Raw genomic sequence first — 25,175 nt, 5'->3', positions numbered from 1 at the left:
ATTCTCACAGGGAAACAATGCCCGAATATTCCTGCTTCCAACAGAGATGGCTTTCTTTGGAGAGATATATGTGTTTCTTCAAATGTGCTGAATAGGCCTACTTGGAACAAAGTGTGCCTATCTCTACATTGAAAATCCTCAGTTGCCCGAAGTACTCCTTTCAAGTACTAACTCAGATCTCACAGAGAAACCATGTGCTACATGCTGCAGCTTCTAATCCCGATGGTTTCCTTTTAGAAATACATGTGTTTCTTCAATTCACATGAAGGTGTGTATTGGGAACAAAGTGAGTCAACCCAACCTTGGAAAACGTAAATTGCAGGAAGTATTCCCTTGCAAAACCTATTCAATTCGAAGTTGGAAACAATATGGGGGATGCTCCTTCTTCCACAGAGATGTTTTCTTTGAGAGACACACGTGTTTCTTCAAGTTAGCTGGACAGGCCTATTTGCTTACTGACTGTAACATATAAGATTTCTTTGGAGAGATACATGTGTTTCTTCAATGCAGCTGAAAAATGCCAATGTGGAAATAAGGGAGCCTCTCTCCACCATGAAGCACCCTGTTGCAGGAAGTATTCCATTTACAAACAAACACAATCTCCCAGGGAGACAATGTGCTATTACTCATGCTTCCAGCAGAGATGGTTTTTTTGGAGAAATATATGTGTTTCTTCAAATCTGCTGAACAGGCCTATTAGGAACAAAGAGAGCCTATGTCTACATTGAAAAAGCTAAATTGCCTGAAGTACTCCTTTCAAATATTAACTCAGCTGTCACAGGGAAACAATGAGCTGCACGGTACAGCTTCTAACATAGATGGTTTCCTTTTAGAGGTACGTGTGTTTCTTCAACTCACCTGCCTGTGTCTATCTGGAAAAAAGTGAGCCTATCCCAACCTTGAAAACCCTAAGCTGTAGGAAGTATTCCTATGCAAAGCCTTCTCAATTCTTACTGGGATACAATGTGGTGGATTCTCCTGCTTCTCACACAGATGTTTTCTGTCAAAAGACACATGTGTTTGTTCAAATTAGCCGGGGAGGCCTATTTGCAACAAACAACCCTTTGTTCCCCTTGCAAATTCTGAATGGTGGGAAGAAATTCTTTTAAAATACTCATTTTTAACAGGGAAGCAATGTGCTAGATGTTGAAGATTGTAACATAGATAGTTTTCTTTGCAGAGACACTGATGTTTTTACAACTTAGCTCACAGGCCTACGTGGAAGATAGAGAGCCTATCTCCCTTTGAAAAACGTAAGTTGCCCAAAGTATTCCTTTTAAAATGAAACTCAATTCTCTGAGGGAAAGAATGTGCTATATGCTCCTGATTCTGACTCAAGTGGTTTCTTTTGAGATACATGAGTTCCTTTAACTCTGCTGAAAGGGCCTATTTGGAACAAACAGCCTATCTCCACCTTGAATTTCAAAGATGCAGGAAGTACTGCTTTCAAAAACTTACTGGTTTTTACACGGGTAAACAATGAAGTACATGGCGAAGTTTGTAATCTAGTTGGTTTTCGTTTAGTGCTCCATGTGTTTCTTGAACTCATCTGAATAGGCCCATTTGGAACAAAGAGAGCCTACGTTCACTTTGAAAAATGTAATTTATAGGAAGTACTCCTATCAATAATTAACTCTCTTCTCAGAGGTATACTAGGTCCTAGATTCTATAGCTTGTATCACAGATAGTTTACTGTCAAGAGATAAATGTGTTTCTTCAACTTGCCTGAATAGGCCTATTTCAAAAAAAAGAGCTGATTTTCCCTTTGAAAAACCTAAGTCACAGGAAGTATTCCTTCAAAAACCAGCTCAATTCTCGCAGTGAAACAAGCTCCTAGATGCTGCAGTTTTGAACATAGATGGTTTTCTTTGGACAGATACATGTCTTTGTTCACCTCAGCTGAATAGACCTATTTGTTACAAAGAGAGCCTCTCTCCACCTTGAAAAACCTAAGTTGCCAAAGTGTTCATTTTCTATGTACTGAATACTCAGAGGGAAACAATGTGCTACATGTTGCAGCTTCTAGCATTGATGGTTTTCTGGAGATATAAATCTGTTTCTTCACATCAGCTGAATGGTCTTATTTGAAAAAAGGTAAACTTATCTCAACCTTGAAACATACGTTGCTGGAAAGTAGGACGTTCAGGAACATACTCCACTGTCACAGGGAAATAATGTGCTAGAAGCTCCTGCTTCTACTACAGATGATTTCCTTTCTAGAGATACATGTGTTTCTTCCAATTAGCTGAAAAGACCTAATTGAAAAAAGCGAGATTTCTCCACCTTCAAAATTCTCACTGGCAGAGAGTATTTCTTAGGAAAATTAACTACTCTCCATCAGAGAAACAACAGCAAGATACTGAAGCTTGTCACACAGACAGTTTTCTTTTCTTTGGAGAGATTTCTTTGCTCTTTCAACTCAGGTTCGTAGGCCTAGTTGGAACACAGAAAGCCAATCTCCACATTGAAAAACCTACGTTCCCATATGTATTCCTTTGAAAAACGAAATCCATTTTCATCAGAAAACAATGTACGAGATGCTGAGCTTCTACAATACATGGTTCTCTTGGAGAGATAAATGTGTTGCTTCAACTCAGCTGAATTTGCCTCTTTGGAACAATGTGATCTCATGTGAACCTTGGAAAACGTCCGTCGCGGGAAGTAGTCCTTGCAAAACCGTACTCAATTTTCTCAGGAGACAATGGGCTAGATGCTCCTATTTCTGAAACAGACGGTTTTCTTTCAAGTTATGCATGTGTTTCTTTAAATTAGCTGGCTCGGCCTATTTTGAACAAAGAGATTTTATCTCCATATTGAGAAACTGAAGTTGCTCTAGGTATTTCATTGACAAACTACACTCAATCTGACAAGGAAACAATGCGTTAGATATTCCTTCTGGTAACATAGATGGTTTTCTTCGGAGAGAAACACGTGTTTGTTCAAATCAGCTGAAAAGGCCTCCATGATACAAAGGGAGCCTATCTCCATCCTGAAAAACCTAAGTTGCAAGAAGTATTCCTTTTAAATCTACTGACTACTCACATGGAAACAATATGCTAGATGCTGCAGCTTGTAGTTAGACGGTTTTCTTTGGAGAGACACATGTGTTTCTTCACCTCAGCTGAATTGACCTGTTTGGAACCAAGAGAGTCTACCTCCACCTTGAAAATCCTAACTCGCAGGAAGTATTTCTTTGAAAAAACTGGCAAAAGTCTCCCAGGGTGACAATGTTCTTATTCTCCAGGGTCAAACAGAGATGGTTTTCTTTCAGGAGATACATGTGTTCCTTTAAGTCATATAGAAAGGCCTATTTTGTAACAAAGAGCCCATATCCACATTGAATGACCTATGTTGCAGGAGGAATTCCTTTCCAAATCTATCTCGGTTCTCACAGGGAAGCAATGTGCTAGATGTTGCTGCTTGTAACATATAATGTTTCTTGGGAGAGATCCCTTTGTCTTCAACTCAGCTGAACAGGCCAACGTAGAAAAAAGGGAGCCTATCTCCACCGTGAGAAACCATGCTGCAGGAAGTATTCCAATCAAAAACAAACTTATCTCACGGGGAAACAATGTGCTACCATTCCTGCTTCCAACAGAGATGGTGTTCTTTCGAGAGGTATGTGTGTTTCTTGAAATCTGCGGAATAGGCCTATTGGAAACAAAGTGAGCCTATGTCTACATTGAAAGACCTAAACTGCCTGAAGTACTCCTTTCAAATAGTAACTCAGCTCTCTCACAGAATCAATGTGCTACATGCTGCAGCGTCTAATCTAGATGGTTTCCTTTTAGAGATACATGTGTTTCTTCAATTCACCTGATTGTGTGTATTGGGAACAAAGTGAGCCAACCCACCCTTGGAAAACGTAAGTTGCAGGAAGTCTTTCTTTGACAAACTTACTAAATTCTCACAGGGAAACAATGCCCGAATATTCCTGCTTCCAACAGAGATGGCTTTCTTTGGAGAGATATATGTGTTTCTTCAAATGTGCTGAATAGGCCTACTTGGAACAAAGTGTGCCTATCTCTACATTGAAAATCCTCAGTTGCCCGAAGTACTCCTTTCAAGTACTAACTCAGATCTCACAGAGAAACCATGTGCTACATGCTGCAGCTTCTAATCCCGATGGTTTCCTTTTAGAAATACATGTGTTTCTTCAATTCACATGAAGGTGTGTATTGGGAACAAAGTGAGTCAACCCAACCTTGGAAAACGTAAATTGCAGGAAGTATTCCCTTGCAAAACCTATTCAATTCGAAGTTGGAAACAATATGGGGGATGCTCCTTCTTCCACAGAGATGTTTTCTTTGAGAGACACACGTGTTTCTTCAAGTTAGCTGGACAGGCCTATTTGCTTACTGACTGTAACATATAAGATTTCTTTGGAGAGATACATGTGTTTCTTCAATGCAGCTGAAAAATGCCAATGTGGAAATAAGGGAGCCTCTCTCCACCATGAAGCACCCTGTTGCAGGAAGTATTCCATTTACAAACAAACACAATCTCCCAGGGAGACAATGTGCTATTACTCATGCTTCCAGCAGAGATGGTTTTTTTGGAGAAATATATGTGTTTCTTCAAATCTGCTGAACAGGCCTATTAGGAACAAAGAGAGCCTATGTCTACATTGAAAAAGCTAAATTGCCTGAAGTACTCCTTTCAAATATTAACTCAGCTGTCACAGGGAAACAATGAGCTGCACGGTACAGCTTCTAACATAGATGGTTTCCTTTTAGAGGTACGTGTGTTTCTTCAACTCACCTGCCTGTGTCTATCTGGAAAAAAGTGAGCCTATCCCAACCTTGAAAACCCTAAGCTGTAGGAAGTATTCCTATGCAAAGCCTTCTCAATTCTTACTGGGATACAATGTGGTGGATTCTCCTGCTTCTCACACAGATGTTTTCTGTCAAAAGACACATGTGTTTGTTCAAATTAGCCGGGGAGGCCTATTTGGAACAAACAACCCTTTGTTCCCCTTGCAAATTCTGAATGGTGGGAAGAAATTCTTTTAAAATACTCATTTTTAACAGGGAAGCAATGTGCTAGATGTTGAAGATTGTAACATAGATAGTTTTCTTTGCAGAGACACTGATGTTTTTACAACTTAGCTCACAGGCCTACGTGGAAGATAGAGAGCCTATCTCCCTTTGAAAAACGTAAGTTGCCCAAAGTATTCCTTTTAAAATGAAACTCAATTCTCTGAGGGAAAGAATGTGCTATATGCTCCTGATTCTGACTCAAGTGGTTTCTTTTGAGATACATGAGTTCCTTTAACTCTGCTGAAAGGGCCTATTTGGAACAAACAGCCTATCTCCACCTTGAATTTCAAAGATGCAGGAAGTACTGCTTTCAAAAACTTACTGGTTTTTACACGGGTAAACAATGAAGTACATGGCGAAGTTTGTAATCTAGTTGGTTTTCGTTTAGTGCTCCATGTGTTTCTTGAACTCATCTGAATAGGCCCATTTGGAACAAAGAGAGCCTACGTTCACTTTGAAAAATGTAATTTATAGGAAGTACTCCTATCAATAATTAACTCTCTTCTCAGAGGTATACTAGGTCCTAGATTCTATAGCTTGTATCACAGATAGTTTACTGTCAAGAGATAAATGTGTTTCTTCAACTTGCCTGAATAGGCCTATTTCAAAAAAAAGAGCTGATTTTCCCTTTGAAAAACCTAAGTCACAGGAAGTATTCCTTCAAAAACCAGCTCAATTCTCGCAGTGAAACAAGCTCCTAGATGCTGCAGTTTTGAACATAGATGGTTTTCTTTGCACAGATACATGTCTTTGTTCACCTCAGCTGAATAGACCTATTTGTTACAAAGAGAGCCTCTCTCCACCTTGAAAAACCTAAGTTGCCAAAGTGTTCATTTTCTATGTACTGAATACTCAGAGGGAAACAATGTGCTACATGTTGCAGCTTCTAGCATTGATGGTTTTCTGGAGATATAAATCTGTTTCTTCACATCAGCTGAATGGTCTTATTTGAAAAAAGGTAAACTTATCTCAACCTTGAAACATACGTTGCTGGAAAGTAGGACGTTCAGGAACATACTCCACTGTCACAGGGAAATAATGTGCTAGAAGCTCCTGCTTCTACTACAGATGATTTCCTTTCTAGAGATACATGTGTTTCTTCCAATTAGCTGAAAAGACCTAATTGAAAAAAGCGAGATTTCTCCACCTTCAAAATTCTCACTGGCAGAGAGTATTTCTTAGGAAAATTAACTACTCTCCATCAGAGAAACAACAGCAAGATACTGAAGCTTGTCACACAGACAGTTTTCTTTTCTTTGGAGAGATTTCTTTGCTCTTTCAACTCAGGTTCGTAGGCCTAGTTGGAACACAGAAAGCCAATCTCCACAGTGAAAAACCTACGTTCCCATATGTATTCCTTTGAAAAACGAAATCCATTTTCATCAGAAAACAATGTATGAGATGCTGAGCTTCTACAATACATGGTTCTCTTGGAGAGATAAATGTGTTGCTTCAACTCAGCTGAATTTGCCTCTTTGGAACAATGTGATCTCATGTGAACCTTGGAAAACGTCCGTCGCGGGAAGTAGTGCTTGCAAAACCGTACTCAATTTTCTCAGGAGACAATGGGCTAGATGCTCCTATTTCTGAAACAGACGGTTTTCTTTCAAGTTATGCATGTGTTTCTTTAAATTAGCTGGCTAGGCCTATTTTGAACAAAGAGATCTTATCTCCATATTGAGAAACTGAAGTTGCTCTAGGTATTTCATTGACAAACTACACTCAATCTGACAAGGAAACAATGTGTTAGATATTCCTTCTGGTAACATAGATGGTTTTCTTTGGAGAGAAACACGTGTTTGTTCAAATCAGCTGAAAAGGCCTCCATGATACAAAGGGAGCCTATCTCCATCCTGAAAAACCTAAGTTGCAAGAAGTATTCCTTTTAAATCTACTGACTACTCACATGGAAACAATATGCTAGATGCTGCAGCTTGTAGTTAGACGGTTTTCTTTGGAGAGACACATGTGTTTCTTCACCTCAGCTGAATTGACCTGTTTGGAACCAAGAGAGTCTACCTCCACCTTGAAAATCCTAACTTGCAGGAAGTATTTCTTTGAAAAAACTGGCAAAAGTCTCCCAGGGTGACAATGTTCTTATTCTCCAGGGTCAAACAGAGATGGTTTTCTTTCAGGAGATACATGTGTTCCTTTAAGTCATATAGAAAGGCCTATTTTGTAACAAAGAGCCCATATCCACATTGAATGACCTATGTTGCAGGAGGAATTCCTTTCCAAATCTATCTCGGTTCTCACAGGGAAGCAATGTGCTAGATGTTGCTGCTTGTAACATATAATGTTTCTTGGGAGAGATCCCTTTGTCTTCAACTCAGCTGAACAGGCCAACGTAGAAAAAAGGGAGCCTATCTCCACCGTGAGAAACCATGCTGCAGGAAGTATTCCAATCAAAAACAAACTTATCTCACGGGGAAACAATGTGCTACCATTCCTGCTTCCAACAGAGATGGTGTTCTTTCGAGAGGTATGTGTGTTTCTTGAAATCTGCGGAATAGGCCTATTGGAAACAAAGTGAGCCTATGTCTACATTGAAAGACCTAAACTGCCTGAAGTACTCCTTTCAAATAGTAACTCAGCTCTCTCACAGAATCAATGTGCTACATGCTGCAGCGTCTAATCTAGATGGTTTCCTTTTAGAGATACATGTGTTTCTTCAACTCACCTGATTGTGTGTATTGGGAACAAAGTGAGCCAACCCACCCTTGGAAAACGTAAGTTGCAGGAAGTCTTTCTTTGACAAACTTACTAAATTCTCACAGGGAAACAATGCCCGAATATTCCTGCTTCCAACAGAGATGGCTTTCTTTGGAGAGATATATGTGTTTCTTCAAATGTGCTGAATAGGCCTACTTGGAACAAAGTGTGCCTATCTCTACATTGAAAATCCTCAGTTGCCCGAAGTACTCCTTTCAAGTACTAACTCAGATCTCACAGAGAAACCATGTGCTACATGCTGCAGCTTCTAATCCCGATGGTTTCCTTTTAGAAATACATGTGTTTCTTCAATTCACATGAAGGTGTGTATTGGGAACAAAGTGAGTCAACCCAACCTTGGAAAACGTAAATTGCAGGAAGTATTCCCTTGCAAAACCTATTCAATTCGAAGTTGGAAACAATATGGGGGATGCTCCTTCTTCCACAGAGATGTTTTCTTTGAGAGACACACGTGTTTCTTCAAGTTAGCTGGACAGGCCTATTTGCTTACTGACTGTAACATATAAGATTTCTTTGGAGAGATACATGTGTTTCTTCAATGCAGCTGAAAAATGCCAATGTGGAAATAAGGGAGCCTCTCTCCACCATGAAGCACCCTGTTGCAGGAAGTATTCCATTTACAAACAAACACAATCTCCCAGGGAGACAATGTGCTATTACTCATGCTTCCAGCAGAGATGGTTTTTTTGGAGAAATATATGTGTTTCTTCAAATCTGCTGAACAGGCCTATTAGGAACAAAGAGAGCCTATGTCTACATTGAAAAAGCTAAATTGCCTGAAGTACTCCTTTCAAATATTAACTCAGCTGTCACAGGGAAACAATGAGCTGCACGGTACAGCTTCTAACATAGATGGTTTCCTTTTAGAGGTACGTGTGTTTCTTCAACTCACCTGCCTGTGTCTATCTGGAAAAAAGTGAGCCTATCCCAACCTTGAAAACCCTAAGCTGTAGGAAGTATTCCTATGCAAAGCCTTCTCAATTCTTACTGGGATACAATGTGGTGGATTCTCCTGCTTCTCACACAGATGTTTTCTGTCAAAAGACACATGTGTTTGTTCAAATTAGCCGGGGAGGCCTATTTGGAACAAACAACCCTTTGTTCCCCTTGCAAATTCTGAATGGTGGGAAGAAATTCTTTTAAAATACTCATTTTTAACAGGGAAGCAATGTGCTAGATGTTGAAGATTGTAACATAGATAGTTTTCTTTGCAGAGACACTGATGTTTTTACAACTTAGCTCACAGGCCTACGTGGAAGATAGAGAGCCTATCTCCCTTTGAAAAACGTAAGTTGCCCAAAGTATTCCTTTTAAAATGAAACTCAATTCTCTGAGGGAAAGAATGTGCTATATGCTCCTGATTCTGACTCAAGTGGTTTCTTTTGAGATACATGAGTTCCTTTAACTCTGCTGAAAGGGCCTATTTGGAACAAACAGCCTATCTCCACCTTGAATTTCAAAGATGCAGGAAGTACTGCTTTCAAAAACTTACTGGTTTTTACACGGGTAAACAATGAAGTACATGGCGAAGTTTGTAATCTAGTTGGTTTTCGTTTAGTGCTCCATGTGTTTCTTGAACTCATCTGAATAGGCCCATTTGGAACAAAGAGAGCCTACGTTCACTTTGAAAAATGTAATTTATAGGAAGTACTCCTATCAATAATTAACTCTCTTCTCAGAGGTATACTAGGTCCTAGATTCTATAGCTTGTATCACAGATAGTTTACTGTCAAGAGATAAATGTGTTTCTTCAACTTGCCTGAATAGGCCTATTTCAAAAAAAAGAGCTGATTTTCCCTTTGAAAAACCTAAGTCACAGGAAGTATTCCTTCAAAAACCAGCTCAATTCTCGCAGTGAAACAAGCTCCTAGATGCTGCAGTTTTGAACATAGATGGTTTTCTTTGCACAGATACATGTCTTTGTTCACCTCAGCTGAATAGACCTATTTGTTACAAAGAGAGCCTCTCTCCACCTTGAAAAACCTAAGTTGCCAAAGTGTTCATTTTCTATGTACTGAATACTCAGAGGGAAACAATGTGCTACATGTTGCAGCTTCTAGCATTGATGGTTTTCTGGAGATATAAATCTGTTTCTTCACATCAGCTGAATGGTCTTATTTGAAAAAAGGTAAACTTATCTCAACCTTGAAACATACGTTGCTGGAAAGTAGGACGTTCAGGAACATACTCCACTGTCACAGGGAAATAATGTGCTAGAAGCTCCTGCTTCTACTACAGATGATTTCCTTTCTAGAGATACATGTGTTTCTTCCAATTAGCTGAAAAGACCTAATTGAAAAAAGCGAGATTTCTCCACCTTCAAAATTCTCACTGGCAGAGAGTATTTCTTAGGAAAATTAACTACTCTCCATCAGAGAAACAACAGCAAGATACTGAAGCTTGTCACACAGACAGTTTTCTTTTCTTTGGAGAGATTTCTTTGCTCTTTCAACTCAGGTTCGTAGGCCTAGTTGGAACACAGAAAGCCAATCTCCACAGTGAAAAACCTACGTTCCCATATGTATTCCTTTGAAAAACGAAATCCATTTTCATCAGAAAACAATGTATGAGATGCTGAGCTTCTACAATACATGGTTCTCTTGGAGAGATAAATGTGTTGCTTCAACTCAGCTGAATTTGCCTCTTTGGAACAATGTGATGTCATGTGAACCTTGGAAAACGTCCGTCGCGGGAAGTAGTCCTTGCAAAACCGTACTCAATTTTCTCAGGAGACAATGGGCTAGATGCTCCTATTTCTGAAACAGACGGTTTTCTTTCAAGTTATGCATGTGTTTCTTTAAATTAGCTGGCTAGGCCTATTTTGAACAAAGAGATCTTATCTCCATATTGAGAAACTGAAGTTGCTCTAGGTATTTCATTGACAAACTACACTCAATCTGACAAGGAAACAATGTGTTAGATATTCCTTCTGGTAACATAGATGGTTTTCTTTGGAGAGAAACACGTGTTTGTTCAAATCAGCTGAAAAGGCCTCCATGATACAAAGGGAGCCTATCTCCATCCTGAAAAACCGAAGTTGCAAGAAGTATTCCTTTTAAATCTACTGACTACTCACATGGAAACAATATGCTAGATGCTGCAGCTTGTAGTTAGACGGTTTTCTTTGGAGAGACACATGTGTTTCTTCACCTCAGCTGAATTGACCTGTTTGGAACCAAGAGAGTCTACCTCCACCTTGAAAATCCTAACTTGCAGGAAGTATTTCTTTGAAAAAACTGGCAAAAGTCTCCCAGGGTGACAATGTTCTTATTCTCCAGGGTCAAACAGAGATGGTTTTCTTTCAGGAGATACATGTGTTCCTTTAAGTCATATAGAAAGGCCTATTTTGTAACAAAGAGCCCATATCCACATTGAATGACCTATGTTGCAGGAGGAATTCCTTTCCAAATCTATCTCGGTTCTCACAGGGAAGCAATGTGCTAGATGTTGCTGCTTGTAACATATAATGTTTCTTGGGAGAGATCCCTTTGTCTTCAACTCAGCTGAACAGGCCAACGTAGAAAAAAGGGAGCCTATCTCCACCGTGAGAAACCATGCTGCAGGAAGTATTCCAATCAAAAACAAACTTATCTCACGGGGAAACAATGTGCTACCATTCCTGCTTCCAACAGAGATGGTGTTCTTTCGAGAGGTATGTGTGTTTCTTGAAATCTGCGGAATAGGCCTATTGGAAACAAAGTGAGCCTATGTCTACATTGAAAGACCTAAACTGCCTGAAGTACTCCTTTCAAATAGTAACTCAGCTCTCTCACAGAATCAATGTGCTACATGCTGCAGCGTCTAATCTAGATGGTTTCCTTTTAGAGATACATGTGTTTCTTCAATTCACCTGATTGTGTGTATTGGGAACAAAGTGAGCCAACCCACCCTTGGAAAACGTAAGTTGCAGGAAGTCTTTCTTTGACAAACTTACTAAATTCTCACAGGGAAACAATGCCCGAATATTCCTGCTTCCAACAGAGATGGCTTTCTTTGGAGAGATATATGTGTTTCTTCAAATGTGCTGAATAGGCCTACTTGGAACAAAGTGTGCCTATCTCTACATTGAAAATCCTCAGTTGCCCGAAGTACTCCTTTCAAGTACTAACTCAGATCTCACAGAGAAACCATGTGCTACATGCTGCAGCTTCTAATCCCGATGGTTTCCTTTTAGAAATACATGTGTTTCTTCAATTCACATGAAGGTGTGTATTGGGAACAAAGTGAGTCAACCCAACCTTGGAAAACGTAAATTGCAGGAAGTATTCCCTTGCAAAACCTATTCAATTCGAAGTTGGAAACAATATGGGGGATGCTCCTTCTTCCACAGAGATGTTTTCTTTGAGAGACACACGTGTTTCTTCAAGTTAGCTGGACAGGCCTATTTGCTTACTGACTGTAACATATAAGATTTCTTTGGAGAGATACATGTGTTTCTTCAATGCAGCTGAAAAATGCCAATGTGGAAATAAGGGAGCCTCTCTCCACCATGAAGCACCCTGTTGCAGGAAGTATTCCATTTACAAACAAACACAATCTCCCAGGGAGACAATGTGCTATTACTCATGCTTCCAGCAGAGATGGTTTTTTTGGAGAAATATATGTGTTTCTTCAAATCTGCTGAACAGGCCTATTAGGAACAAAGAGAGCCTATGTCTACATTGAAAAAGCTAAATTGCCTGAAGTACTCCTTTCAAATATTAACTCAGCTGTCACAGGGAAACAATGAGCTGCACGGTACAGCTTCTAACATAGATGGTTTCCTTTTAGAGGTACGTGTGTTTCTTCAACTCACCTGCCTGTGTCTATCTGGAAAAAAGTGAGCCTATCCCAACCTTGAAAACCCTAAGCTGTAGGAAGTATTCCTATGCAAAGCCTTCTCAATTCTTACTGGGATACAATGTGGTGGATTCTCCTGCTTCTCACACAGATGTTTTCTGTCAAAAGACACATGTGTTTGTTCAAATTAGCCGGGGAGGCCTATTTGGAACAAACAACCCTTTGTTCCCCTTGCAAATTCTGAATGGTGGGAAGAAATTCTTTTAAAATACTCATTTTTAACAGGGAAGCAATGTGCTAGATGTTGAAGATTGTAACATAGATAGTTTTCTTTGCAGAGACACTGATGTTTTCACAACTTAGCTCACAGGCCTACGTGGAAGATAGAGAGCCTATCTCCCTTTGAAAAACGTAAGTTGCCCAAAGTATTCCTTTTAAAATGAAACTCAATTCTCTGAGGGAAAGAATGTGCTATATGCTCCTGATTCTGACTCAAGTGGTTTCTTTTGAGATACATGAGTTCCTTTAACTCTGCTGAAAGGGCCTATTTGGAACAAACAGCCTATCTCCACCTTGAATTTCAAAGATGCAGGAAGTACTGCTTTCAAAAACTTACTGGTTTTTACACGGGTAAACAATGAAGTACATGGCGAAGTTTGTAATCTAGTTGGTTTTCGTTTAGTGCTCCATGTGTTTCTTGAACTCATCTGAATAGGCCCATTTGGAACAAAGAGAGCCTACGTTCACTTTGAAAAATGTAATTTATAGGAAGTACTCCTATCAATAATTAACTCTCTTCTCAGAGGTATACTAGGTCCTAGATTCTATAGCTTGTATCACAGATAGTTTACTGTCAAGAGATAAATGTGTTTCTTCAACTTGCCTGAATAGGCCTATTTCAAAAAAAAGAGCTGATTTTCCCTTTGAAAAACCTAAGTCACAGGAAGTATTCCTTCAAAAACCAGCTCAATTCTCGCAGTGAAACAAGCTCCTAGATGCTGCAGTTTTGAACATAGATGGTTTTCTTTGCACAGATACATGTCTTTGTTCACCTCAGCTGAATAGACCTATTTGTTACAAAGAGAGCCTCTCTCCACCTTGAAAAACCTAAGTTGCCAAAGTGTTCATTTTCTATGTACTGAATACTCAGAGGGAAACAATGTGCTACATGTTGCAGCTTCTAGCATTGATGGTTTTCTGGAGATATAAATCTGTTTCTTCACATCAGCTGAATGGTCTTATTTGAAAAAAGGTAAACTTATCTCAACCTTGAAACATACGTTGCTGGAAAGTAGGACGTTCAGGAACATACTCCACTGTCACAGGGAAATAATGTGCTAGAAGCTCCTGCTTCTACTACAGATGATTTCCTTTCTAGAGATACATGTGTTTCTTCCAATTAGCTGAAAAGACCTAATTGAAAAAAGCGAGATTTCTCCACCTTCAAAATTCTCACTGGCAGAGAGTATTTCTTAGGAAAATTAACTACTCTCCATCAGAGAAACAACAGCAAGATACTGAAGCTTGTCACACAGACAGTTTTCTTTTCTTTGGAGAGATTTCTTTGCTCTTTCAACTCAGGTTCGTAGGCCTAGTTGGAACACAGAAAGCCAATCTCCACATTGAAAAACCTACGTTCCCATATGTATTCCTTTGAAAAACGAAATCCATTTTCATCAGAAAACAATGTACGAGATGCTGAGCTTCTACAATACATGGTTCTCTTGGAGAGATAAATGTGTTGCTTCAACTCAGCTGAATTTGCCTCTTTGGAACAATGTGATCTCATGTGAACCTTGGAAAACGTCCGTCGCGGGAAGTAGTCCTTGCAAAACCGTACTCAATTTTCTCAGGAGACAATGGGCTAGATGCTCCTATTTCTGAAACAGACGGTTTTCTTTCAAGTTATGCATGTGTTTCTTTAAATTAGCTGGCTAGGCCTATTTTGAACAAAGAGATCTTATCTCCATATTGAGAAACTGAAGTTGCTCTAGGTATTTCATTGACAAACTACACTCAATCTGACAAGGAAACAATGTGTTAGATATTCCTTCTGGTAACATAGATGGTTTTCTTCGGAGAGAAACACGTGTTTGTTCAAATCAGCTGAAAAGGCCTCCATGATACAAAGGGAGCCTATCTCCATCCTGAAAAACCGAAGTTGCAAGAAGTATTCCTTTTAAATCTACTGACTACTCACATGGAAACAATATGCTAGATGCTGCAGCTTGTAGTTAGACGGTTTTCTTTGGAGAGACACATGTGTTTCTTCACCTCAGCTGAATTGACCTGTTTGGAACCAAGAGAGTCTACCTCCACCTTGAAAATCCTAACTTGCAGGAAGTATTTCTTTGAAAAAACTGGCAAAAGTCTCCCAGGGTGACAATGTTCTTATTCTCCAGGGTCAAACAGAGATGGTTTTCTTTCAGGAGATACATGTGTTCCTTTAAGTCATATAGAAAGGCCTATTTTGTAACAAAGAGCCCATATCCACATTGAATGACCTATGTTGCAGGAGGAATTCCTTTCCAAATCTATCTCGGTTCTCACAGGGAAGCAATGTGCTAGATGTTGCTGCTTGTAACATATAATGTTTCTTGGGAGAGATCCCTTTGTCTTCAACTCAGCTGAACAGGCCAACGTAGAAAAAAGGGAGCCTATCTCCACCGTGAGAAACCATGCTGCAGGAAGTATTCCAATCAAAAACAAACTTATCTCACGGGGAAACAATGTGCTACCATTCCTGCTTCCAACAGAGATGGTGTTCTTTCGAGAGGTATGTGTGTTTCTTGAAATCTGCGGAATAGGCCTATTGGAAACAAAGTGAGCCTATGTCTACATTGAAAGACCTAAACTGCCTGAAGTACTCCTTTCAAATAGTAACTCAGCTCTCTCACAGAATCAATGTGCTACATGCTGCAGCGTCTAATCTAGATGGTTTCCTTTTAGAGATACATGTGTTTCTTCAATTCACCTGATTGTGTGTATTGGGAACAAAGTGAGCCAACCCACCCTTGGAAAACGTAAGTTGCAGGAAGTCTTTCTTTGACAAACTTACTAAATTCTCACAGGGAAACAATGCCCGAATATTCCTGCTTCCAACAGAGATGGCTTTCTTTGGAGAGATATATGTGTTTCTTCAAATGTGCTGAATAGGCCTACTTGGAACAAAGTGTGCCTATCTCTACATTGAAAATCCTCAGTTGCCCGAAGTACTCCTTTCAAGTACTAACTCAGATCTCACAGAGAAACCATGTGCTACATGCTGCAGCTTCTAATCCCGATGGTTTCCTTTTAGAAATACATGTGTTTCTTCAATTCACATGAAGGTGTGTATTGGGAACAAAGTGAGTCAACCCAACCTTGGAAAACGTAAATTGCAGGAAGTATTCCCTTGCAAAACCTATTCAATTCGAAGTTGGAAACAATATGGGGGATGCTCCTTCTTCCACAGAGATGTTTTCTTTGAGAGACACACGTGTTTCTTCAAGTTAGCTGGACAGGCCTATTTGCTTACTGACTGTAACATATAAGATTTCTTTGGAGAGATACATGTGTTTCTTCAATGCAGCTGAAAAATGCCAATGTGGAAATAAGGGAGCCTCTCTCCACCATGAAGCACCCTGTTGCAGGAAGTATTCCATTTACAAACAAACACAATCTCCCAGGGAGACAATGTGCTATTACTCATGCTTCCAGCAGAGATGGTTTTTTTGGAGAAATATATGTGTTTCTTCAAATCTGCTGAACAGGCCTATTAGGAACAAAGAGAGCCTATGTCTACATTGAAAAAGCTAAATTGCCTGAAGTACTCCTTTCAAATATTAACTCAGCTGTCACAGGGAAACAATGAGCTGCACGGTACAGCTTCTAACATAGATGGTTTCCTTTTAGAGGTACGTGTGTTTCTTCAACTCACCTGCCTGTGTCTATCTGGAAAAAAGTGAGCCTATCCCAACCTTGAAAACCCTAAGCTGTAGGAAGTATTCCTATGCAAAGCCTTCTCAATTCTTACTGGGATACAATGTGGTGGATTCTCCTGCTTCTCACACAGATGTTTTCTGTCAAAAGACACATGTGTTTGTTCAAATTAGCCGGGGAGGCCTATTTGGAACAAACAACCCTTTGTTCCCCTTGCAAATTCTGAATGGTGGGAAGAAATTCTTTTAAAATACTCATTTTTAACAGGGAAGCAATGTGCTAGATGTTGAAGATTGTAACATAGATAGTTTTCTTTGCAGAGACACTGATGTTTTTACAACTTAGCTCACAGGCCTACGTGGAAGATAGAGAGCCTATCTCCCTTTGAAAAACGTAAGTTGCCCAAAGTATTCCTTTTAAAATGAAACTCAATTCTCTGAGGGAAAGAATGTGCTATATGCTCCTGATTCTGACTCAAGTGGTTTCTTTTGAGATACATGAGTTCCTTTAACTCTGCTGAAAGGGCCTATTTGGAACAAACAGCCTATCTCCACCTTGAATTTCAAAGATGCAGGAAGTACTGCTTTCAAAAACTTACTGGTTTTTACACGGGTAAACAATGAAGTACATGGCGAAGTTTGTAATCTAGTTGGTTTTCGTTTAGTGCTCCATGTGTTTCTTGAACTCATCTGAATAGGCCCATTTGGAACAAAGAGAGCCTACGTTCACTTTGAAAAATGTAATTTATAGGAAGTACTCCTATCAATAATTAACTCTCTTCTCAGAGGTATACTAGGTCCTAGATTCTATAGCTTGTATCACAGATAGTTTACTGTCAAGAGATAAATGTGTTTCTTCAACTTGCCTGAATAGGCCTATTTCAAAAAAAAGAGCTGATTTTCCCTTTGAAAAACCTAAGTCACAGGAAGTATTCCTTCAAAAACCAGCTCAATTCTCGCAGTGAAACAAGCTCCTAGATGCTGCAGTTTTGAACATAGATGGTTTTCTTTGGACAGATACATGTCTTTGTTCACCTCAGCTGAATAGACCTATTTGTTACAAAGAGAGCCTCTCTCCACCTTGAAAAACCTAAGTTGCCAAAGTGTTCATTTTCTATGTACTGAATACTCAGAGGGAAACAATGTGCTACATGTTGCAGCTTCTAGCATTGATGGTTTTCTGGAGATATAAATCTGTTTCTTCACATCAACTGAATGGTCTTATTTGAAAAAAGGTAAACTTATCTCAACCTTGAAACATACGTTGCTGGAAAGTAGGACGTTCAGGAACATACTCCACTGTCACAGGGAAATAATGTGCTAGAAGCTCCTGCTTCTACTACAGATGATTTCCTTTCTAGAGATACATGTGTTTCTTCCAATTAGCTGAAAAGACCTAATTGAAAAAAGCGAGATTTCTCCACCTTCAAAATTCTCACTGGCAGAGAGTATTTCTTAGGAAAATTAACTACTCTCCATCAGAGAAACAACAGCAAGATACTGAAGCTTGTCACACAGACAGTTTTCTTTTCTTTGGAGAGATTTCTTTGCTCTTTCAACTCAGGTTCGTAGGCCTAGTTGGAACACAGAAAGCCAATCTCCACATTGAAAAACCTACGTTCCCATATGTATTCCTTTGAAAAACGAAATCCATTTTCATCAGAAAACAATGTACGAGATGCTGAGCTTCTACAATACATGGTTCTCTTGGAGAGATAAATGTGTTGCTTCAACTCAGCTGAATTTGCCTCTTTGGAACAATGTGATCTCATGTGAACCTTGGAAAACGTCCGTCGCGGGAAGTAGTCCTTGCAAAACCGTACTCAATTTTCTCAGGAGACAATGGGCTAGATGCTCCTATTTCTGAAACAGACGGTTTTCTTTCAAGTTATGCATGTGTTTCTTTAAATTAGCTGGCTAGGCCTATTTTGAACAAAGAGATTTTATCTCCATATTGAGAAACTGAAGTTGCTCTAGGTATTTCATTGACAAACTACACTCAATCTGACAAGGAAACAATGTGTTAGATATTCCTTCTGGTAACATAGATGGTTTTCTTCGGAGAGAAACACGTGTTTGTTCAAATCAGCTGAAAAGGCCTCCATGATACAAAGGGAGCCTATCTCCATCCTGAAAAACCTAAGTTGCAAGAAGTATTCCTTTTAAATCTACTGACTACTCACATGGAAACAATATGCTAGATGCTGCAGCTTGTAGTTAGACGGTTTTCTTTGGAGAGACACATGTGTTTCTTCACCTCAGCTGAATTGACCTGTTTGGAACCAAGAGAGTCTACCTCCACCTTGAAAATCCTAACTTGCAGGAAGTATTTCTTTGAAAAAACTGGCAAAAGTCTCCCAGGGTGACAATGTTCTTATTCTCCAGGGTCAAACAGAGATGGTTTTCTTTCAGGAGATACATGTGTTCCTTTAAGTCATATAGAAAGGCCTATTTTGTAACAAAGAGCCCATATCCACATTGAATGACCTATGTTGCAGGAGGAATTCCTTTCCAAATCTATCTCGGTTCTCACAGGGAAGCAATGTGCTAGATGTTGCTGCTTGTAACATATAATGTTTCTTGGGAGAGATCCCTGTGTCTTCAACTCAGGTGAACAGGCCAACGTAGAAAAAAGGGAGCCTATCTCCACCGTGAGAAACCATGCTGCAGGAAGTATTCCAATCAAAAACAAACTTATCTCACAGGGAAACAATGTGCTACCATTCCTGCTTCCAACAGGGATGGTGTTCTTTCGAGAGGTATGTGTGTTTCTTGAAATCTGCGGAATAGGCCTATTGGAAACAAAGTGAGCCTATGTCTACATTGAAAGACCTAAACTGCCTGAAGTACTCCTTTCAAATAGTAACTCAGCTCTCTCACAGAATCAATGTGCTACATGCTGCAGCGTCTAATCTAGATGGTTTCCTTTTAGAGATACATGTGTTTCTTCAATTCACCTGATTGTGTGTATTGGGAACAAAGTGAGCCAACCCACCCTTGGAAAACGTAAGTTGCAGGAAGTCTTTCTTTGACAAACTTACTAAATTCTCACAGGGAAACAATGCCCGAATATTCCTGCTTCCAACAGAGATGGCTTTCTTTGGAGAGATATATGTGTTTCTTCAAATGTGCTGAATAGGCCTACTTGGAACAAAGTGTGCCTATCTCTACATTGAAAATCCTCAGTTGCCCGAAGTACTCCTTTCAAGTACTAACTCAGATCTCACAGAGAAACCATGTGCTACATGCTGCAGCTTCTAATCCCGATGGTTTCCTTTTAGAAATACATGTGTTTCTTCAATTCACATGAAGGTGTGTATTGGGAACAAAGTGAGTCAACCCAACCTTGGAAAACGTAAATTGCAGGAAGTATTCCCTTGCAAAACCTATTCAATTCGAAGTTGGAAACAATATGGGGGATGCTCCTTCTTCCACAGAGATGTTTTCTTTGAGAGACACACGTGTTTCTTCAAGTTAGCTGGACAGGCCTATTTGCTTACTGACTGTAACATATAAGATTTCTTTGGAGAGATACATGTGTTTCTTCAATGCAGCTGAAAAATGCCAATGTGGAAATAAGGGAGCCTCTCTCCACCATGAAGCACCCTGTTGCAGGAAGTATTCCATTTACAAACAAACACAATCTCCCAGGGAGACAATGTGCTATTACTCATGCTTCCAGCAGAGATGGTTTTTTTGGAGAAATATATGTGTTTCTTCAAATCTGCTGAACAGGCCTATTAGGAACAAAGAGAGCCTATGTCTACATTGAAAAAGCTAAATTGCCTGAAGTACTCCTTTCAAATATTAACTCAGCTGTCACAGGGAAACAATGAGCTGCACGGTACAGCTTCTAACATAGATGGTTTCCTTTTAGAGGTACGTGTGTTTCTTCAACTCACCTGCCTGTGTCTATCTGGAAAAAAGTGAGCCTATCCCAACCTTGAAAACCCTAAGCTGTAGGAAGTATTCCTATGCAAAGCCTTCTCAATTCTTACTGGGATACAATGTGGTGGATTCTCCTGCTTCTCACACAGATGTTTTCTGTCAAAAGACACATGTGTTTGTTCAAATTAGCCGGGGAGGCCTATTTGGAACAAACAACCCTTTGTTCCCCTTGCAAATTCTGAATGGTGGGAAGAAATTCTTTTAAAATACTCATTTTTAACAGGGAAGCAATGTGCTAGATGTTGAAGATTGTAACATAGATAGTTTTCTTTGCAGAGACACTGATGTTTTTACAACTTAGCTCACAGGCCTACGTGGAAGATAGAGAGCCTATCTCCCTTTGAAAAACGTAAGTTGCCCAAAGTATTCCTTTTAAAATGAAACTCAATTCTCTGAGGGAAAGAATGTGCTATATGCTCCTGATTCTGACTCAAGTGGTTTCTTTTGAGATACATGAGTTCCTTTAACTCTGCTGAAAGGGCCTATTTGGAACAAACAGCCTATCTCCACCTTGAATTTCAAAGATGCAGGAAGTACTGCTTTCAAAAACTTACTGGTTTTTACACGGGTAAACAATGAAGTACATGGCGAAGTTTGTAATCTAGTTGGTTTTCGTTTAGTGCTCCATGTGTTTCTTGAACTCATCTGAATAGGCCCATTTGGAACAAAGAGAGCCTACGTTCACTTTGAAAAATGTAATTTATAGGAAGTACTCCTATCAATAATTAACTCTCTTCTCAGAGGTATACTAGGTCCTAGATTCTATAGCTTGTATCACAGATAGTTTACTGTCAAGAGATAAATGTGTTTCTTCAACTTGCCTGAATAGGCCTATTTCAAAAAAAAGAGCTGATTTTCCCTTTGAAAAACCTAAGTCACAGGAAGTATTCCTTCAAAAACCAGCTCAATTCTCGCAGTGAAACAAGCTCCTAGATGCTGCAGTTTTGAACATAGATGGTTTTCTTTGGACAGATACATGTCTTTGTTCACCTCAGCTGAATAGACCTATTTGTTACAAAGAGAGCCTCTCTCCACCTTGAAAAACCTAAGTTGCCAAAGTGTTCATTTTCTATGTACTGAATACTCAGAGGGAAACAATGTGCTACATGTTGCAGCTTCTAGCATTGATGGTTTTCTGGAGATATAAATCTGTTTCTTCACATCAGCTGAATGGTCTTATTTGAAAAAAGGTAAACTTATCTCAACCTTGAAACATACGTTGCTGGAAAGTAGGACGTTCAGGAACATACTCCACTGTCACAGGGAAATAATGTGCTAGAAGCTCCTGCTTCTACTACAGATGATTTCCTTTCTAGAGATACATGTGTTTCTTCCAATTAGCTGAAAAGACCTAATTGAAAAAAGCGAGATTTCTCCACCTTCAAAATTCTCACTGGCAGAGAGTATTTCTTAGGAAAATTAACTACTCTCCATCAGAGAAACAACAGCAAGATACTGAAGCTTGTCACACAGACAGTTTTCTTTTCTTTGGAGAGATTTCTTTGCTCTTTCAACTCAGGTTCGTAGGCCTAGTTGGAACACAGAAAGCCAATCTCCACAGTGAAAAACCTACGTTCCCATATGTATTCCTTTGAAAAACGAAATCCATTTTCATCAGAAAACAATGTACGAGATGCTGAGCTTCTACAATACATGGTTCTCTTGGAGAGATAAATGTGTTGCTTCAACTCAGCTGAATTTGCCTCTTTGGAACAATGTGATCTCATGTGAACCTTGGAAAACGTCCGTCGCGGGAAGTAGTCCTTGCAAAACCGTACTCAATTTTCTCAGGAGACAATGGGCTAGATGCTCCTATTTCTGAAACAGACGGTTTTCTTTCAAGTTATGCATGTGTTTCTTTAAATTAGCTGGCTAGGCCTATTTTGAACAAAGAGATCTTATCTCCATATTGAGAAACTGAAGTTGCTCTAGGTATTTCATTGACAAACTACACTCAATCTGACAAGGAAACAATGTGTTAGATATTCCTTCTGGTAACATAGATGGTTTTCTTCGGAGAGAAACACGTGTTTGTTCAAATCAGCTGAAAAGGCCTCCATGATACAAAGGGAGCCTATCTCCATCCTGAAAAACCTAAGTTGCAAGAAGTATTCCTTTTAAATCTACTGACTACTCACATGGAAACAATATGCTAGATGCTGCAGCTTGTAGTTAGACGGTTTTCTTTGGAGAGACACATGTGTTTCTTCACCTCAGCTGAATTGACCTGTTTGGAACCAAGAGAGTCTACCTCCACCTTGAAAATCCTAACTTGCAGGAAGTATTTCTTTGAAAAAACTGGCAAAAGTCTCCCAGGGTGACAATGTTCTTATTCTCCAGGGTCAAACAGAGATGGTTTTCTTTCAGGAGATACATGTGTTCCTTTAAGTCATATAGAAAGGCCTATTTTGTAACAAAGAGCCCATATCCACATTGAATGACCTATGTTGCAGGAGGAATTCCTTTCCAAATCTATCTCGGTTCTCACAGGGAAGCAATGTGCTAGATGTTGCTGCTTGTAACATATAATGTTTCTTGGGAGAGATCCCTGTGTCTTCAACTCAGCTGAACAGGCCAACGTAGAAAAAAGGGAGCCTATCTCCACCGTGAGAAACCATGCTGCAGGAAGTATTCCAATCAAAAACAAACTTATCTCACGGGGAAACAATGTGCTACCATTCCTGCTTCCAACAGGGATGGTGTTCTTTCGAGAGGTATGTGTGTTTCTTGAAATCTGCGGAATAGGCCTATTGGAAACAAAGTGAGCCTATGTCTACATTGAAAGACCTAAACTGCCTGAAGTACTCCTTTCAAATAGTAACTCAGCTCTCTCACAGAATCAATGTGCTACATGCTGCAGCGTCTAATCTAGATGGTTTCCTTTTAGAGATACATGTGTTTCTTCAATTCACCTGATTGTGTGTATTGGGAACAAAGTGAGCCAACCCACCCTTGGAAAACGTAAGTTGCAGGAAGTCTTTCTTTGACAAACTTACTAAATTCTCACAGGGAAACACTGCCCGAATATTCCTGCTTCCAACAGAGATGGCTTTCTTTGGAGAGATATATGTGTTTCTTCAAATGTGCTGAATAGGCCTACTTGGAACAAAGTGTGCCTATCTCTACATTGAAAATCCTCAGTTGCCCGAAGTACTCCTTTCAAGTACTAACTCAGATCTCACAGAGAAACCATGTGCTACATGCTGCAGCTTCTAATCCCGATGGTTTCCTTTTAGAAATACGTGTGTTTCTTCAATTCACATGAAGGTGTGTATTGGGAACAAAGTGAGTCAACCCAACCTTGGAAAACGTAAATTGCAGGAAGTATTCCCTTGCAAAACCTATTCAATTCGAAGTTGGAAACAATATGGGGGATGCTCCTTCTTCCACAGAGATGTTTTCTTTGAGAGACACATGTGTTTCTTCAAGTTAGCTGGACAGGCCTATTTGCTTACTGACTGTAACATATAAGATTTCTTTGGAGAGATACATGTGTTTCTTCAATGCAGCTGAAAAATGCCAATGTGGAAATAAGGGAGCCTCTCTCCACCATGAAGCACCCTGTTGCAGGAAGTATTCCATTTACAAACAAACACAATCTCCCAGGGAGACAATGTGCTATTACTCATGCTTCCAGCAGAGATGGTTTTTTTGGAGAAATATATGTGTTTCTTCAAATCTGCTGAACAGGCCTATTAGGAACAAAGAGAGCCTATGTCTACATTGAAAAAGCTAAATTGCCTGAAGTACTCCTTTCAAATATTAACTCAGCTGTCACAGGGAAACAATGAGCTGCACGGTACAGCTTCTAACATAGATGGTTTCCTTTTAGAGGTACGTGTGTTTCTTCAACTCACCTGCCTGTGTCTATCTGGAAAAAAGTGAGCCTATCCCAACCTTGAAAACCCTAAGCTGTAGGAAGTATTCCTATGCAAAGCCTTCTCAATTCTTACTGGGATACAATGTGGTGGATTCTCCTGCTTCTCACACAGATGTTTTCTGTCAAAAGACACATGTGTTTGTTCAAATTAGCCGGGGAGGCCTATTTGGAACAAACAACCCTTTGTTCCCCTTGCAAATTCTGAATGGTGGGAAGAAATTCTTTTAAAATACTCATTTTTAACAGGGAAGCAATGTGCTAGATGTTGAAGATTGTAACATAGATAGTTTTCTTTGCAGAGACACTGATGTTTTTACAACTTAGCTCACAGGCCTACGTGGAAGATAGAGAGCCTATCTCCCTTTGAAAAACGTAAGTTGCCCAAAGTATTCCTTTTAAAATGAAACTCAATTCTCTGAGGGAAAGAATGTGCTATATGCTCCTGATTCTGACTCAAGTGGTTTCTTTTGAGATACATGAGTTCCTTTAACTCTGCTGAAAGGGCCTATTTGGAACAAACAGCCTATCTCCACCTTGAATTTCAAAGATGCAGGAAGTACTGCTTTCAAAAACTTACTGGTTTTTACACGCTTAAACAATGAAGTACATGGCGAAGTTTGTAATCTAGTTGGTTTTCGTTTAGTGCTCCATGTGTTTCTTGAACTCATCTGAATAGGCCCATTTGGAACAAAGAGAGCCTACGTTCACTTTGAAAAATGTAATTTATAGGAAGTACTCCTATCAATAATTAACTCTCTTCTCAGAGGTATACTAGGTCCTAGATTCTATAGCTTGTATCACAGATAGTTTACTGTCAAGAGATAAATGTGTTTCTTCAACTTGCCTGAATAGGCCTATTTCAAAAAAAAGAGCTGA

The sequence above is a fragment of the Castor canadensis genome, chromosome 17, assembly GCF_047511655.1.
Source record: "Castor canadensis chromosome 17, mCasCan1.hap1v2, whole genome shotgun sequence".
Taxonomy (NCBI): domain Eukaryota; kingdom Metazoa; phylum Chordata; class Mammalia; order Rodentia; family Castoridae; genus Castor; species Castor canadensis.
The sequence above is the reverse complement of the archived record's forward strand: the minus strand, read 5'-3'. Positions refer to the sequence as shown.